The sequence below is a fragment of the Topomyia yanbarensis genome, chromosome 2 (genome assembly GCF_030247195.1).
Source record: "Topomyia yanbarensis strain Yona2022 chromosome 2, ASM3024719v1, whole genome shotgun sequence".
Lineage (NCBI taxonomy): Eukaryota > Metazoa > Arthropoda > Insecta > Diptera > Culicidae > Topomyia > Topomyia yanbarensis.
Genome location: NC_080671.1, coordinates 266,404,676 through 266,423,423, shown reverse-complemented (window position 1 = coordinate 266,423,423; position 18,748 = coordinate 266,404,676). Strand labels below are relative to the sequence as shown.

Sequence of the window (18,748 nt, the reverse complement as noted above, 5' to 3'; positions counted from 1 at the left end):
ACATATGTTTTTCAATTCTTTTAAATATATACCTTACAAAATGTTTGACGACTTTCATTAACATTTTTCTTATAACAGCAAATTGCCTACAAAAGAAGCTTATTTCATGACAAATATACTGTGGATAGTTTTGTTTAGAATTTTACATGTCATAAAGCATGTAGAGCAGTTCACAATCCTACAGCCGCCAACGATTTTAGGAAGCATAAGCTCAACTAAATTACTAAATTTTCTTTGATTGAATCCGAAAGAAAATTTAATTCAGCTACCAAAATAAGTCTACTAGTTAGCAATATTAGCTAACTAATGTGGAAATTTAAATCCGCATGAAAAATCTTTCCTTTTCTTTGCTAGCCTGCGATTTCGCGAACAGTAAAATTTACAAAATAAAAAACCGCGCGAAAAGCAACTTAGGAATGGAGGAACATTAAATTGTTTTCTCTAATTAATGGGTTTTGATGCCCGTCAAAAAATTTAAACTTCATGCTACGTCGTACAACTTCTGACCCTATCCTCCCCCTCGTCACACTTCGTCACAAATTTGATATACCCCCCTAAAATTCTACGTCATTTATGCATGACCCCTTAGGTATAGACCAAAACATTTCTCAACAAAATATAAAATCTAGAGCACTCTAGTTAGAGTGTGGCCAAGAGGCCATGACGTATCCAAACGAACATGGAATTTGACTTGGCCGCACTCTAACTGGAGTGCTCTAATAAAATCAAGTCCCAGAAATCGTTGCATGCTATTAAAATACAATGAAAGTGTAAATTATTTCAACGAAATTATATTGTTTTGAAATAGATTAGCAATATTCTTTTTCCACGTTTCAGTTCACTTGGTTTATTGTTTATTTTCAAAAGCGGGCCTTACACGTTCAATATTTTTGTCAATACTAGACAGTATTGACAAAAGTATTGTACGTGTAATCGAAAAAACTTGTATTGACGATGTGGATTTCAAATGGGATTGAAATATTGTAACAATATCGTCAATACTGGTATTGACAAAAATATTGAACGTGTAAGGGCCGCTAAAAATTTAACCCGAGAATTGTTCTTCAAGGATTTTTTTAAGATTATGACAAAGACGGGATACTTTGAATGCAGATCCTGAATATGAAATAAAACGAAAATCCCAAATTTGCTTATTGACGCTTTGAAAAAAAAATCTTTAGTACTGTCTATTCACTTTTACTAATAAACTTGCATGTTCACCATTTTGATGGAATTCGCTGCTTATTTTCAGTTACCCCATCAAAAACAACTTTTGCTTACATTTTATTTCATTCAGTGAATGTCTTACGGTACACCTGTTTCTATTAAACATTTGTTCAGGCCATGTAATGTCACCAGCAACATTGTACATTCCGATTCATACCAAAAATATATTTTATTGATTCGAAACTATAATTTTAATTGACAAGTTCTAGCAAATTTTCACACGAATGTTAACATACCTAGAAAATGAGCACAACAAATACACAATTCAAAACACACCGTGCTGAGGTCCACGAAAAACTTGATGACAACACACGCTCATTCAAAACTACTCAAAATTTGAGTTCAGAGCACTCAATTTCAAAAGTAATAGCAATATGTCAAAAAATGAGTTTTAATTTGAGTAGAACAAACTCATCCCTAGAGTAATCGTTAAATGTTCAAACTTCTGAGTGAAAAACTACTTACTCTCAAAAAAGTGTGTGGAATCAGGCGTCGACTTAAACTAAAAAAGAGTTTGCAATTGACACTGATTGTTCATAAAACTAGAAGGTAAGTTTGATTGAGTTTCGCTTGTTTTTAAATCTAACTCTCAATTATGTTTTTTAGTTTCTGCAGTTTCCATAAAATGCCGATCGGCATGAAATAGGTGCAGAAAAAGACCCTTAGATTAAATTTCCGGACATCGTAAACGCCTGGACAACGGACTGGAGGATCAGGTAAATTACATTTGAAATACCAATTCATATTTTTGCAGCTTTCCCACTGAGACGTCCAAAAAATTGTTTCAAAATCGTTCAACACGGGTCGAATGATGGACGTTCGTTGAACGGTTTTCTGGACGTTGTCCAAATTGGTCCAACGAACGTCCTTCATTGGACGATTTTGAAACCAACCGTTCTTAGAGGGTTATCAAATATGCGGAATGATTATTTTCCGAATTTGCCTTTTGAGTAAAATGTACTCAAATTTGACATTTATGTTCCAAACTCAAAACTGAATAAACTAGGAAAACTCAATTTTTGACTACGTGCACTTTTTATGAAATTGAGTGGCTGGCAACTCAAATTTGAGTTGTTATCAAAGAGCGTGCAGAACATATCAGAGATGCCAGGTACTTTTTTTCAAATGTCAGCAATAACAATTTTAAAAGTCTGGGAAGAACAAAAAATGTCAGGAAAACTAGTGTAACCCTAGGATAGGATCCGCCAGCTGGCTTCTTCTTATATTTTACTAATCCCTGTTGAAAACGACATACCCCCACTCGACCAATGTTGCCAAAATATTTGTTTTGTTTCGGTCGTATATTTCATCTGATTAAAATATTCTATATTATGTACCAATTTCATGGAAAAATCAAAGATTTAGTCGCATTTAAACGATCATAACGTTTTTTTCCATCGGAATACAGCAAAACAAAATAATATATATTCGTTGTTGGACATTACGAAAAATATCTTCACGCCTCTTTATTTTTGTAAGTTGCTTTCTGAGTCAAGCAACCTCTGTCACAAGAATAATTTTCTCTGTTCGGATTTATTTTAAATATTCTAAAACTACTTTTCTGCAAGGTTTAATTTTTGTTTTGGAGGAATGTATAGGTTTTTACATGTGATTGTTTCGGAGAAAACAGCAGTAGAAAATACACTCTCCTATTTACACCGATGATCGATTCAGTTGAAAACTACAATTCAACTGTATCGATAATACCAAAGGAAGAACAAGAAGCGACTTCCGGGATAACTTTCTCCCTGTTTGCTCAGTACTTCCAATTTACTCGGTACTGGAACAAAGACAATTTTTACATGATGTTCAAAATATTTTCATACTTACGCTACACAGCCTGTTGATTTCGAAAAGAGGCATTTCCGCATTACTCCGCACACAGAACAGAATCCACGATAACCGCGCTACCGGATCTCTCGGGAATTTCAGTTCTGGATAATATGTTTGATTTCGTCTGCCAAATAATGCCTGCACTTCATAATTACAGACGGATGTTATAGAAAGAAAGCGGTATCTCGAGAAAACAAAAAAAATCAACACGGTTAACAATCGTCGTTTTATGTTTGATATCACAATATGACAACACTTCCAAGCAGCCCTTTGGTACTTTTAGTTTCCAAGCCGAAGGTTTGCCTATGTCACTTTCGTCCAATCACGAGCTGGTTCAGAATTGGTTCAAAAACAGAAGACAGAGCTGGCGGATCCTATCCTAGGTGTAACCTAGAAAAACTCTCAGCAAGAGAACTGCGGAGAAAAAAACAGCATTTTTGGCAACGTATGCCCCGGCATTGTATGGCAGCACGTCCAATGTTATAACCCAGTAAAGCTCAGCCGGAAATGAACTGGAATTCTGGCTGGTTCCAGTTCGTATTCCGGCTCCAGTGCAACAACCGATTCTAACTAGAATCGGTTGTCACTGGAGCCGGAATACGAACTGGAACCAGCCAGAATTCCGGTTCACTTCCGGCTGAGCTTAACTGGGAAGGATAGGCAATGTTCGATTGGATTCGTTTTTTGACAGCTAAATGGAGTCATTATGGATTCCAAATCAAATGCAACAACCGATTCTGAGTCGGAATCGGTTGTTGCATTTGATTTGGAATCCATACCCTCTAAGAACGGTTGGTTTCAAAATCGTCCAATGAAGGACGTTCGTTGGACCAATTTGGACAACGTCCAAATAACCGTTCAACGAACGTCCATCGTTGGACCCTTGTTGAACGATTTTGAAACAATTTTTTGGACGTCTCAGTGGGTAATAACTCCATTCAGAAATCCGAACCGGTTCCGGAATGAGTTTAACTGGGTATATGTAGATTTTTTAGTTTGGTTGCAGATATTTGCAGATTTTTTAGTTTGGTTGCAGGTATTTACAGATTTTTGAATATAAAGGCTTTTGGTTACACTAGAAAAACTCTAGAAAGAGAACTGCGGAGACTCCATTTTGGGTCGATTGCCCAGTTAAGCTCAGCCGAAAATGAACTGGAATTCCGGCTGGTCCCAGTTCGCATTCCGGCTCCAGTGACACAACCGATTCTAGTTAGAATCGGTTGTGTCACTGGAGCCGGAATACGAACTGGAACCAGCCAGAATTCCAGTTCAGTTCCGGCTGAACTTTACTGGGTGGATTCGCGTTTAGCTGTCAAAAAACGAATCCAATCGAACATTGCCTATCCTTCCCTCTAAGAACGGTTGGTTTCAAAATTGTCCAATGAAGGACGTTCGTTGGACCAATTTGGACAACGTCCAAATAACCGTTCAACAAATGTCCACCGTTGGACCCGTGTTGAACGATTTTGAAACAATTTTTTGGACGTCTCAGTGGGTTATAACATCCCACTGAGACGTCCAAAAAATTGTTTCAAAATCGTTCAACACGGGTCCAACGATGGACGTTTGTTGAACGGTTATTTGGACGTTGTCCAAATTGGTCCAACGAACGTCCTTCATTGGACGATTTTGACACCAACCGTTCTTAGAGGGTAGTTTTGCCTTGGTCGTCTATGAATCGGTACTGAAGACTAAAATCGGTAGGGCTACTTATCAATCGGTAGGTCTGGCCACCCTGCTTTGAACAGAGATGATGTACTTGGGTGAAACTAACCACCAAAAAATCCATCCGGAAAAATATTTTAGAGGTACTATTAGCGACATCTAGTGGCAAATAGCTAAACTAAAACAGCGCCACCTGTATTTCAGATATGTAAGCGTGCGAATTAAACCAAAATTTAACCACCATTTCTTTTTAAATTCAAAGATGAATTAATTTTGATAAAACTAATCAAGCAATGGCGATTTTTTTTATTAAATCCAACGAGAAACTAGTTTAAATATCACAAAATTACAACTTTATTGTCAGTGGGTGTCAGAGAGAGCCTACAAAATATATAAAACTATAGATATATAAACAGAACAGTAGAAATGAAAATACATTTATTGAGATGTCTAGAATAGATCTCTGCAAATCCAAAGTACGTAACGCTGTCGGGCCGTAAGAGCATAGCATGCGCCCATAGGGACCTGAAAAATATGGTGCAGTTGAGTCGCATAAAGTAAAATGCTGTCCCCTTTGCATGTAGAAGTGACCAGGGAATTTTTCACCTCAGTAGAAATGAAATCACAAGTATTTAGGTATTTAGCATAAGTCCCTAGGAATCTGAAACGTATGGTGTAGTCGAGCCCAAAGAGCTCTTTGATATCCTTGGGTGGCATAAGGTAAAATGCTTTCCCTTTGCATGTAGAAATCGTTCATAAAAAGTGACCATAGAATTTGTCGGCGCAGTAGAAATGAAATCACAAGTGTTTAGATATTTAGCATAAGTCCCTAGGGATCTGAAAAGTATGGTATAGTCGGGCCCAAAGAGCTTTTTGATACCCTTGGGTGGTATATGGCAAAATGCTGTTCACTTTGCATGTAGAAATCGTTCATAAGAAGTGACCAGAGAATTTTTCGGCGCAGTAGAAATGAAATCACAAGTATTTAGATATTTAGCATAGATCCCTAGAAATTTGAAAAGTATGGTGTAGTCGGGCCCAAAAAGCTCTTTGATACCCTTGGGTGGCATAAGGTAAAATGCTTTTCCCTTTGCATGTAGAAATCGTTCAAAAAAAGTGACCATAGAATTTGTCGGCGCAGTAGAAATGAAATCACAAGTATTTAGATATTTAGCATAGACCTCTACACTCAAAAAATAAATCACTTTGATTTCATGTGATTATTCACATAAATACAAATGTTTTCAATTTCGACATAGATTACGTGATTCATATAAATCACATCTAACAACTATGTAGCGGCTATGTGAATAGCATATAAGTTTTAACTGACGTCAATCTTTGATAATCCAGCTTATATGAATTTCATGTACGAAAAAATCAACCGTGAACCGACAACTTGCTGGGTTGGTGTTGTGTTCTTCGAAAGGTTTGTATTGTTGAATTTATTTGCATGATAGATAAATCTGATATTCCATTTACTTTAATTTCAGGGATCCATTGGGCGAATGGCCAAATTCTCGGTACAAAGTTACGGATCAATTACTTTTTAGTGCGTTATGTTCCATAGCACAGTATTTAATGTTAAAGTTCAAATTTAAAAGCATGCGTTATAATAAATTGTAAAATAATCAAAGAAATAAGTCTATATTTAGTGTTTGAAAATTAAAAATACTTTTAGTACCATGCAAATTAAACTATCTGTTTCAAAGATAAAATTTATCTGGCTCATCAAATAGAAGTTACATGTCTTCTGTATACTGCGCAACGGAGATTCACGTAATAATTACTGAAACACAAACATGCATGATATGTTTGACTTCATGTAATTAATACGTGAATTCCCTTTCCCAGGTATATGAAAAACACGTAACTTTGACCTGGTGAGCTAGATAAATATTATTTGATGAGCCAGATACTGATATATCGGTCTATCCTATATAATGTACGTGAAAAGTGTGGTGGATGAGATTCACATATGTTTTCATGTAAAAGTAACGTTATTTATTTTTTGAGTGTAGGGATCTGAAGAGTATGGTGTAGTCGGGCCCAAAGGGCTCTTTGGTACTTTTGGGTGGCATAAGGTAAAATGCTTTTCCCTTTACATGTAGAAATCGTTCATAAGAAGTTACCAGGGAATTTGTCGGCGCAGCAGAAATGAAACCACAAATGTTTAGAAATTTAGTATAGGTCTCTAGGAATCTGAAAAGTATGGCGTAGTTGGGCCCAATGAGCTCTTTGATACCCTTAAGTTGCATAAGGTAAAATGCTTTTCCCTCGGCATGTGGAGATCGTTCATTAGAAGTGACCATGGAATTTTTCGATAGTGGACAATATATTTAATTTTTTTGATTGATCAATGATCTAGACCTCCGAATCGAAGTAATCTGGTGACCATTTCAGTAGGTTTTTAGCCTATGAGGTATTCTGATTTTAACGGTTTATATGAGAAATTCCAATGTGACTGTGTGGGGTGAGTCGATCAATTGTCCGCCACTCTACATTGCGTATGCCCTTTACCGACTTACCGCCATTCTACAGAGAGCGTGCAAGTAGCAGCGTCATTGCATATTTGAGAGTCCTGCAGGTAAGACGTGTCCGGTTCAAAGACCAGAGTGTAATGGGTGATTTCCTAATGGCTGGCATCTTCACATTGGCGACCGTGACTGGTTATTTGCTGCCTCTTTCCATTACAGCAAATAAAAAAAAAAACGAACATAATTTTGCTTTCCCACAATCTGTTAGGAAATCGCCCATTACATTAACATAGTGAGAATAGTATAATCAAATTGTCGTGCTGGAAGCGTAAAATCAAGATGGCTTCCATATTAAAAGTAACAAGTAGTGTCCCAGTGTTTGTGCTAATAAAGCATTGCGAGTTGATAGGACCGCTATTTATAAACGGGAAGCAGAAAAAAGGCGGGTCGTGAGGACCGCTCATGCAAAAAAGAGTTCAAATATTCCTTTGTTTGTTTGTTTGTTTATTTGGGCTTTAACCCCAAGGGTCATTCGCCTTAATGAATTAAATGGATATATGTTTACATTGCATTTAACAAAAGTGGGTAAATTATCGTTCGATTGATAAATCTCCTTTTTTAATTTCAAAGTCTCTGTAGTTGTGTTCTTTCTTGCGCTGGACCAATGAGAATTACAGTTGTGTTAGTATTTGAAGCGTAGGTCTACGATGAATCTTCGGCCCCCAAAAAATTAGGCGAAGGAGCTTCACATGTTGTTTGAAGGGCTTGGTACTGGACTTCTACACAGCATCGAAGATATTGGCGTCCTTGAGGAAAAGCAGTAGAACTTCTTCTTGCGTCGAGTCGTTTGATAGGGCGTCTCTGATAGACGTGGGTATATTATAGAAGCGACGCAAATCAGCAAATTCCAGGCAGTTGGTCAGAAGGTGCTCAACGGTGAGCCTAGTGTTGCAGGAGCTGCATACTGGTGGATCCACTCTGGAAACTGTATGCGGATGAGTGACTCTGGTGTGCCCCACACGCAGCCTAGAGAGCACCTTCTGCTCAGTTTGGTTCTGGCGGTCCGTCCATTTGTCAATGGATCCTTTAATTTTCTGGAGATAGCCGGTAGAAGATCTCCAATGGTTGGTAAAATGCTGAACAATGCAATGGTGAAAAACCTTGACAATGTCCTCTTTCGGTACCTTCTTGGTAAAGGATGTGGGCGAGGTTCTACCGAGAGAGGCCAACCGATCGGCGTCTAAGTTTCCCTGGATCCCGCTGTGCCCCGGAACCCAACAGATGGTGGTCAGTGGGTCATAGGTTGCTTCGATGGCTTGTACAAACGGGTGTCGTGACTCCCCTGTTCGAAGTGCTGATAGCACTGATAAAGAGTCTGTTAATATCACTGTCGGAAGATTCTCTTGCCTCCTGCGTATGGCCAGAAGGATTGCAGCTGCCTCTGCCGAGAAAACGGAGCAGGTGGCTGGAAGGCGGAGTGAGAGACCGGCTCCAATGCCACTAACTCCTATCCCTACACCCTGGTAAGACTTGGATCCGTCTGTATAGAGCTTTGCGTGGTTTGCGTATCTTCTTTCAATCACTTCAAGAAATTTCGTTTGTGCAACACTTGGAGCTGCGCCCGCCCCCACTGATCTAGAGAGGCTGATGTCCAGGTTTGGGCCACGTACACTCCATGGACGATGCCACACTCTGACTAGACCCGCTAGCGGTGAAAGAGGTGTTTGGGTATATTCCATGTGGATTTGTTTGGCTGTGTCAAGTGTCAGGCAATCTCCTCCGTAGGTTCTTTCCAGGAATCCGAGGGCTCGCCTCAGAGTGACTAGTGCTGTCGACCATCTGCAGGGCAAGACTCCGGCTTCAACACATGCACTATTTGCTGGTGTGCTGGGGAGTAGGTTGGAGGCAGTGCGCACTGCTCCATGGTAAAGTGGGGCAAGGGTGTTGATCAGACCTTCGAGATTTTGGCATGTTAGCTCAATACCATAGAACAAGCGGCTGAGAATTAGGGCTTGGATGATGTAGAGGGCAGTATTGCGGTTGTTCCTCGGGTGTCGGGAGCAGATGGTGCGAACAAGCCTTTTCCGACTGTCACAGTCCCGTTTAAGTTGCCGAAAGTGCGTAAGGAGTGTGAGCTTCCTATCAACTGTTACACCAAGTATTTTCGGTTCCTTCTTAAAGGGTATTAGGAAGCCGTTGAGTTTTATTGGTCTGCCAGTTGCCACGTGATTATATGGACAACAGTGAGCAGTAACACATTTGCTGGTGGAGATCCGGAAACCTACCGAAGATGCCCATTTTCCGATGGCGTTTACAGCCGCTTGCAACTTGATTTTGTTGCGGTTTCTGGATTCACCAACGACGACTAGTATGATGTCATCAGCATAAATGAAAATGAAAATTCCCTTCGGAAGATGGGCAAATACAGACTGAATGCTGACGAGAAACAAGGTCACAGCCAGTACAGATCCCTGAGGGACTCCGTTTTCTTCGCAAAAAACGTCGGATTGGCTACCACCAATGCCGACACGAAATCGCCGGTTGAGTAGATAGCGTTGAAGAAACTGCCCTAGATTGCCCCGGATTCCCCACTGTTGAAGTTGTCTGAGAACTCCGTGGCGCCACACGGTATTATAGGCCTTCTCCAAGTCCAGAACGGCGATGTCCGTATGCATTCCATCAGCGACGGCCTGCCCGACTATTTCCCGGAAAGACCCAAGGTAAACACCGGTTCCAAGGCCTTTACGGTAAGCGAATTGACGACGGTCAAGGCGATTTTCTGATTCAAGTAGGGTAATGAGTCTTCTGTTGACCATTCTTTCCATGACTTTTCCGGTACACGGCAACAGACTTATTGGTCGAAAGTCGTTCGGCGTTCTCTTGCCTTGATTCCTTTTGGGAAGTGGTATGATGAGGGCGGTACTCCAGGACTCTGGGAAAGACCCGCCTTCCCAGATCCTGTTGTAACTGGCCAGCAGTGCCCTTTTACCCTCTGGAGGCAGATGTTTCAAGAGAGGATATCCGATATTATCTATACCGGTGGCTTTTCCTTTTCCTTGGTTGAGTGCTGCTGTCAGTTCCATTCCCGTGAATAACTGATTGTACTCGGGGCCGTTGTCAGGTGGAAAAACGATTGGAGATAGTTCAGCTTGTTGTTTCCTCCTGAGGAAGGCTTGCGAAAAAGATGTATTGCCGATAGAGAGGAGAAGTAGCGGCCTAATTCATTGGCAATCTCGATTGGTTGGGTGGTTGTGATGCCGTCGATTTCGAGCGAGTATCCAAAATGCCTCCTTTTCCCGCTTAATGCATTGATTTTTCTCCATAGTTCGCTGGTTGGTGAGTCAGTATGGATCCCGTCAAGAAATTCGTTCCAACTGGCTTCTTTGGCGTCGGTGATGGTTTTTCTGACAGTGTTACGAAGTTGGCGGTAGTTGCTGGCTCGTGCTTCCCAGAGAGGGTGATTGATGGGTGTCCTTCGAAGGGTTCGGAGTGCCTTCCTGCGTTCGCGAATTAGTTGGGCTACTTCTGGGTTCCACCAATGTACCGCCCTTTTGGGGGATGCTCCACTTGTCCGAGGAATGCACGGTTTTGCCGCTTGGATGATGAGGTTGCCGATTTCATCTGGTGAGTACATCCGGTCCGGTTCGATTCGATCAGCTAGGTTTGACTCGTACTCCTCCCAGTCAGCGTTGTTATAAAGCCAGCGTTTACGTCTGGTTGTCGTCGGAGGTATTCGGTCGTAGGAAATGTGAATCGGGTAGTGGTCACTTCCTCTCTGGTCATGAAGTACGGTCCACAAAAGCTTCTTTGCGATGGAACGAGAGCAGATGGTGAGGTCGAGTGAGGACATGGCTCGTCCCCGGAGGAAGGTGGTGGCTCCGTCATTAAGTATTATGAGGTCATTTTTCTCTACTGTTTGAAGAATGTCGTTGCCGCGGCGGTTGCATCGAATAGAGCCCCATGCGGTGTTATGGGCGTTCATGTCACCCATAATCAGGACTGGAGTTGGGAGTTGATCGATGAGTTGGTTCAATTTTACTCCGACTTGGTTCACCCCCTGGGGGAGGTAGATTGATACCACTGTGCACGCGAACGGGTAGTTGATTCTCCGGGCAACTGCTATCAGCTCCGTCTTAATTGCTACCGGTACTGATGGTACATCTGTTCGAATAGCTAAACCGATCGTTTGATGAATGTTGGCTCCGGACGATGCCACCCAGGAATAACGGTTGCTGAGCCAGGGAGTCGGATCAGTCTCTCTCCGGATGTGAGTTTCCTGCAAGGCTAGACAGATAGGGTTTGTCTGGGCGATGGTCCTCTGCAGATCTCCGAGGTTGTTTCTTAGACTGTTAATATTCCACTGTATTGCTAGTGTGTATTGGTGCGTGTGGTAACTGGGTTCCGGGGAATTGACATTGGGGCGGTTGCTACTGGTGGATGGCCTTCCGTTGGAGAGCCAGCCGATACTGGCAGTAGATTCCTCTGCGGGGGAATTGATTGCCGGTGGTATTTCTGCAGTGGTCTTTCGTGCGTCCCTGCCCAAGGTCTGTCCGGAGGGAGAGGCGTTTTGTCTTGTCGAAGAATGATTGCTTTTTCCGGATTTGATGTGAGATGTTAAAGTTTCTGCTGTGGGCGTTGCGACCTTTTTCCGGAGGGGAGTCGGGCCCCCCGTACCGGCAGCCGCCTGGAGCTCGTCGACATCAGTCGGGACATCCCAGGACAGGGCCAGTGCAGGGGAATAGGCATTTTCCTCAAAGGTCCTACTTCTGGGTTCTGGACTGGTGCCTGTGTGGGGTGTTGTAGACCTTTGCCGTTTTCTGGGTGGTGGTAGGTTGGCAGGTCGTGCTTCCGGTGAAGACAGATGGTATGGTGGGCGGCCCACTTTGCTGTTTTTTGCTGCCTCTCCTCGGGAACTTCTGTTTCGGAATCTTGTTGGGTGCCACGAACATCCAGCTATCGGGCTAAGAGCTTGTGCCTGGTCGGTTTGAGGTCTGTGGTCGGTGCGACCAGGCGTTCGTCCTCTGGGGCTTCCAGCTGGAGGCCTGCCGGGAGGCTCCGGGTCGCCAAGAGATGTGTTCGGAGTTGCGCAGGACTGACTTGGTGTTGAGGGAAATACAGTCAACGTCTTTGTTGCCGGAGAGTCCGGCGTTATTTGTTTTACATATTCTAGGCGGGTGGTCTGCCTACACAGTGTCCCATCGTTAGGCGGGGCAGCGGAGACGGCCGGGTAATCCGCCGTACGTTGGTTGATGCGTTTGTGGTTTTTTGTTGTGGCTGTAGAACAAGGGAGCAGGACCATAACTGTATCAAGGATGTGGGAACCTAAAGTACTTGCCTGGGGGTTGTCCGATGGTCCCGCACCGACAGCCGCCGGGGGCTCATCGGTGTGGACCGGTACTTCCCCGGACAGGGTCGATGCGGGTGAGATGGCTGATGGTATGGTGCCCAATAGGTCTCCTGGTTTGTCTTGTGTTTTTTTGTTGTACTCTGTTCTCTGTTGGTTCATCATTTAGTTTTTCCGGTGCTGTGGTTGTTGTTACTGGTGTGTGCTGTTGTTGTTGTGTAGTTGTTGCTTTTTGTTGAAATTGTTTCTGTCTATTCGGAGATGTCAATCGAAGTGGCGCCGTCCTGGCTAGTTTCCCACTGGGAGGTGGAAAAGTGGTCGGTGGGGTTTAGTTTTAAGGTGGTTGCTTCATCCGGTGCGATGTTCTGGGTTCTGATTTTGTTTTCCTTCGTTAGTGGACTTCGGGATTTGTCCTGATTTTCTATTTCGCGCTCTTTCTTATTTCGGTTTCGGCTTTTTCTTCTGTTCTCGAGTTCTTGTTGTGTTGTGCTTGTGGTGAATATCAGATTTCCTTCCAATAGTGAAGTAACTTGATCCTTGTTTAACTTCTTGACCGGGATCGTTGAGACTGGCTTTGGTCGGGTGGTATCTGTGGGTGTCTGCAGTGCTATTTGTCTTTGTAGATCCGAGAAAGCGAGTCGCAGAGCAGCCATCTCATTGCGAAGATCTTTGTTCAAAATTTTGGCGTCAAGCAGTTCCTCTTTTAACTTGGCGATTTCGACATCCTTGCTGTCGCTTGATAGCTGATTGGCGGTTCGCTCCCTGAGCTGCGCTAGCTCCTCTCGAAGCAGGCGGATTGTTCTTTCCTTCTCATCAGATCCTGGCGTTAGTCTGCCTTTTAGGGTAGATGCGTATGATGTGTTTGGTGTTGTTTGCTTGACCAGTGCTCTGGCCTCAATGAATGTCAGATTATTGTCGGTTTTGAGTCTTATCACTTCGGTTTCCTTTAGGAAGGTCGGGCAGCTTCTATCACGGGCCGAGTGATTGCCTTTACAGTTAACGCATTCGCTCACCTCGCGACATGGGGCTTCTTTGCTGGTTTGGTGGTCTTTCCCGCAATTTAAGCATATTTCCTTCTGGTCGCAAGTTCTGCTTCCGTGTCCAAATTTACCACATCGGAAACATTGCATGGGAGAGGCATAATATTTCCGAACATGGACTCTTACTAGACCGAGAAAAATAAATTCCGGCAGGTGCGAACCGGCGAAAGACAATACCAGTAACGGGGTGTTTGTTGACGTGCCGTTTACCAATTTGGTAATTCTCCTGACCTCGATGACGTTTTGTTCCTTCAATGCATTAAAGATTTCTTCCGTAGGAAGGTTCTTGGTGTCCAGGTCGTGAATAATGCCCTGCACTTTGTTTAGGTGAGGATGGGGTATCACTTCCACATTTGTCCCGTTTGACAGTTGGTTTATTTTGAGCAATTTTTCGTACACTTTCTTCGACGATGTACGCAGCACATACTGGGTACCTTTGGCCTCTTTCGACGCTTTTATATATTTAGTTGGCTCCATCCCGATCGCTTCTTTAAGGTATAGGTGAACCAAGAAGGGATTGGTGGGTAGACTTTGGCTGTTTCCTTCTCCATCCTTAGTCGCACGCAGAAGTAGCGTTCGCTGGTCTATCTGGTCTCCTGAGTTTAGAAATGGCGGTAGTAAGTGACTCAAAGGCAGCACCCCACTAGGGGGTGGCGAGTCGACATCCATCTGCAAATGATTGTCGAGGCGGAAAAATTCTTTCAACTTTCGGAATGTCTAAAAGACTATACCGATGGTTGCTTTCCCGTATATGGTTCTGTGGACGCGCTCTGTATTGTGTGCAACTACTAACTTGTATACAATCTTGCAGAGCGTTCTGCAAGGCAATATCTCTATCGATGCTCTATTGGTGTGATTGTTATCAACGAACGGCCGGGTGCATGTACTTTAATATGGCACTTTTGGAAAAAAACAACAAAGTTCACCTGCCAGAAGACCACCATACAAGGTGGTCCGCGCCCCGCACAGGGAGTCGACGGCCCGTTATGCGGTGACGCGCTCACTTTCCTACTGATCTACCTCTTAGACTGAATATTCCTTACACTGGCGATAGGGAAAGCACAGCCGGGTGGCTGAAACCGAGCTGAAAAACACTAACGATGCAACGATACGCGGAGCTTTGACCGATTCGTACTGTTCACAGCGAGTGTTCAGATCGAACTTAAATATTCCTTTATTTTGATACGGCGTGTGAGAAAAATGGCGTGTTGAGAGAACCGCATGAAAAAAATGGCGTGTTGATAAGACCGCATGAAAAAAATGGCGTGTTGAGAGGACCGCGTGAAAAAATGGCGTGTTGGGAGGACCGCATATATAAAGCGTGTTGAGAGGATCGCAAAAGCAAGGCGTGTTGAGAGGACCGCAAAAGTAAAGCGCGTTGAGAGAACCGAAAAAAAGCTTGTTGAGAGGGTAAAAAAAATGAGTTGAAAAGACCGCTTCAGTAGGTAGACCGCGTAAGAGATTTGTGAAGAAGCTTCATATATCATCGCCCCTGATTTGACTTGTTAGTACGTTAATGAGTAAGATAGGAAGAAGTATGTGAATAATCCTCCTGAAGAGTATCGTAACATGTAGTTCATAATTTATTTATAATTGCTGATTTTTTAAAGCTTAATTGAGCTTGATTATACCTGTACCAGCATGATAAATTATTCAGTAGTAGTAGATGAAAGCAATGAAACTACATAGTATTGTTTTTAGTATTTATTCCAGAACAGCAAGCGATACTAAAATGTTTACTCCGGGAAAATATGTTCGTGCTCCATCGGTCGGTTCCGAAAGCGACACGGATGATTTGACGCATGGCAATGAGATGAGCGGTATGTTCGTGCGCGCTCGTCGCGATCGCCAGGAGGAGCTGGCTGATGAAGTCGACGACCGTTTTTCACACTACTCAAGCGCTGCACCAGACCATCAGCGTGAGCTGGAGAATCATGTAAAAGAATTGGGAAGCATTATCAAAGAGATTTCCAAAGACCGCAATGATCCTCGTACGGAAAGTCCAACTACTCGCTCGGTGGGCACTCCACGAGCGGTATCTGATATCGATGCCGAAGGGACTGTCCGTTGGGATAATATCACACCCTTTTCTAAGAACGTTCCAGCCACGAAGATGTGGGAAACGTGGACATGTTTCATCGAGGATTTCGAGATAGCATCATCACTGTCGAACGTTAAGAACCCAAAGCGTCGTATGGATTTGCTTCTGTTATCGATGGGCGAAGAGCTGAAAAGTGTCGTACGCGCTGCCAAATTGCGACCAGATACAAGGGACGATGATTGTTACGACATGTTTGTCAAGAACATTGATCGGTATCTTAAATCTTTGACCGACCCAGCGGCGGAGCATGAAACTTTTTCAAACATGCGTCAAGAAGAAGGAGAATCCGCTGTAAACTTCCATGCTCGGCTAACGAGGAAAGTACAGTTGTGTGGTTACAGTCCAGACGATCAAGACCGTTTCATTCGGACTCAGCTCTTGAGGGGACTTCGTAACCAAGAACTCAAGAAGGCAGCTCGTATGTACGGCCACGATTCAAACTTCGTCGTGCAATCAGCTACTCGAGCCGAGGCATTTCAGGCTGAGACTATCCCATCTACCGTCGAATCGAACGTGTTGTCAGCAAGCAACCAGAATCATAATTCGCAGGATCAGTTTAAGCGTAGAGCAGAAGATCAACATAGTCTTCGAAATCAAGCGAAGAGGTTCGCTATGAACAGAGTGCCGTACTACAGGGATAGAGTGCAAAGTCGGGTACAAGTAAGCCGTCGTAACAGGTGTCCTAGGTGTTTTCGCGCGTCTCATAGACGAACTGAATGTCCAGCTAAAAGGAAAAATTGCAATTCCTGTGGCGTGATTGGGCATTTCGCGGTGGCATGTCGTGACCGTCGTGTGAGCATGGTCAAGGGTGAGGATCCCCCATGTCATTCCATCATTGAGGACTCCAAAGAACAGGTAATAGATTAGTTACCTACAATATATGGGAAAATATATGTAACACGATGGAAAGTAAATGTCATAAATATACATACTGTTTATTGACATTAAAAATGTCTTACTCCACTATCTGGGGCTAGGTGTCATTCTAAAATCTAAACTATCTCCCATGTAACGAAACTATGTAAGGTTTGCACGCTTATAACTCCGATATTACTAGATGGATTTTAATCATTCATACACCAACCGATTCAGAAACACCTAACTTAAATATTGGTAATAATTAAATATCTCCCCAACATAAGTAGACTTTTGGAAATTGGTAAAATTAAAAAGTTCACGAAAAACGGGAAAATTACCATTCGTGAGGCAGATTTCTCAGACACAGCCGTCAAGAGAGGGCAGCTTAGTTGCTCAATGAAACACGAAAAGTCATAAATAGAAGCAACGCATGTCAGTTTAAATCAGTTGTTGTTCTTATCCCATACGAGCAACATCGTCTCCGGGCGATGCAATAAGCGCTATCGATTTTCGGTAACGTTGGCATTTGCACACACTCGCACCTAAGTGACTAAACCATATACGGTTAGTTTATAAATAGAGGTGACGCGTACCCGTTTGAATCAGTTTTTGTTCTTATGTCGAACGGGTAAGATCATGGCTGCAGAGTCTGGGCACTACAATAAACGGTAGACGCTATGCATTTTCGGCAGCGGTGGCCGTGTGCGGATTTTTCGGGTACCAGCACGGTGTCACAGAATGATTTGCAAAGTGGGTGGGCGGGGTGGTTTGGATTTAATTCAATACGGTGTGTGCTGCTAAGAGTGTTGCGTTTGAAAAAAATATATTTATTTTTATGCATGCGTGTGCGTTGTAACTTGTTAATCCATGTTTGCGGCGCTTTGTAGCTGGGTAGGGTAAAGAGCCTATTGGTTTTCATGTTTCATATTTCGGTTATATGTTTTTTATCAGTAAGGCATCTGACAACGTGCTTCTGTAGTTATTGCACTGTTCAGCAGCGTAGTATTTTATATAGGAGAGTACACTCAGATTTTTTACGCGGATTTTGAAATTTACGCGGTTTTCATTAACGCGTTTTTTTAAATTTACACGGTTTTCATTTACACGGCCTGTATCCCCTGCGTGAAAAATCTGAGTGTAATTGCATCGGAAACAATCACATTCCCAGCAGAACTTTTTGTTTTCTAATTTCAAACACTTTTGTTTCGTACTGAACACAACGGAAAATTTTAAAACAGAACTTACCTTCCCAGCAGTTTCAGCAGGGTGTTCTTTTTCGATTCAAATTCAAGCCATGTCTTAAGCGTTACTGGACTTAAAATTGTTTTCCCAATTTATCCAGTTAGAATATCTGTCCTACCCTATGTATTTAAAACACATTTCTAATTGCGTTTTAATGTATACAACAAATAGAACGGTTGGGTATACTAATTTAAATTTTAAAATAAATCTGTTTTAAATTATGAAACAAACCGCTGTACTGAAGATATAATTATGTCAGTCCTATTACCACATAAAACACCTATATAACATAAAACGCTGCAGAATTGGTTTAATAATACAATGTTTACACTACATAGTTATAACACGTTTTAAGAATTAGCAACAAGAAAAATGTCACCAAGATAGCATAAAAACCCGTTTTAACTGGTAGTGCGAACGTTGCATAACAATGTAATTTATCAAATAATTTCATTTTTTCCACCACTAATCGATCAAGAAATACTTAAACTTAAGATTGTTTACTTAAGTTCATTAGTACATTATTGAAAATTTAAATGGAAAATGAAATTTCATATTTTATGGAGAATCTGTATATTTCCGTTGGCGGGCGTGGGCTTCCTCATCACAGCTCTCAATATGGAACTTTTCTTTTGAATATATTTTCTGGACAGACCAGCCTTCTTTTACTAGATGGATCAGCCAAATAATGTCAATCACCTAGTGAGATACTTTTTTTATCTTAAATGCGTTTATTTAGGCCCAAATGCTTTAGCTTAACGAGGCCGATAATTCATATTTTTAATTACATATCACATGTTAGTGGGGGAAGGAAAAGCCGTATTTAGGGGCGGCTTGCTCCCCTCTTATGTAAGTAAAGGAAAAAGGTAGGAAGTGGGATACATATTGTGTAATTGACATCGTCGTTTGCTGATTGATCATTGTGGCGGATATGCACACTTTGTTGTAGTGTTGTAGTTTC

At 42.3% G+C, this 18,748-nt stretch overlaps 1 protein-coding gene across 10 annotated transcripts in view; it reads right to left on the bottom strand.

The window, feature by feature from the left end:
- Positions 1–1,546, bottom strand: part of LOC131683134 (uncharacterized) — a 1,279,861-nt gene extending 1,278,315 nt beyond the window's left edge. For 7 of the 10 annotated variants that reach the window (XM_058964951.1, XM_058964952.1, XM_058964944.1 and 4 more), the window contains exon 1: positions 1,464–1,546. The gene's annotated coding sequence lies outside the window, so the exon portion shown is untranslated. The other 3 variants (XM_058964947.1, XM_058964945.1, XM_058964946.1) reach the window with 2 other exon arrangements.
- Between the last annotated feature and the right edge of the window lie 17,202 nt (positions 1,547–18,748).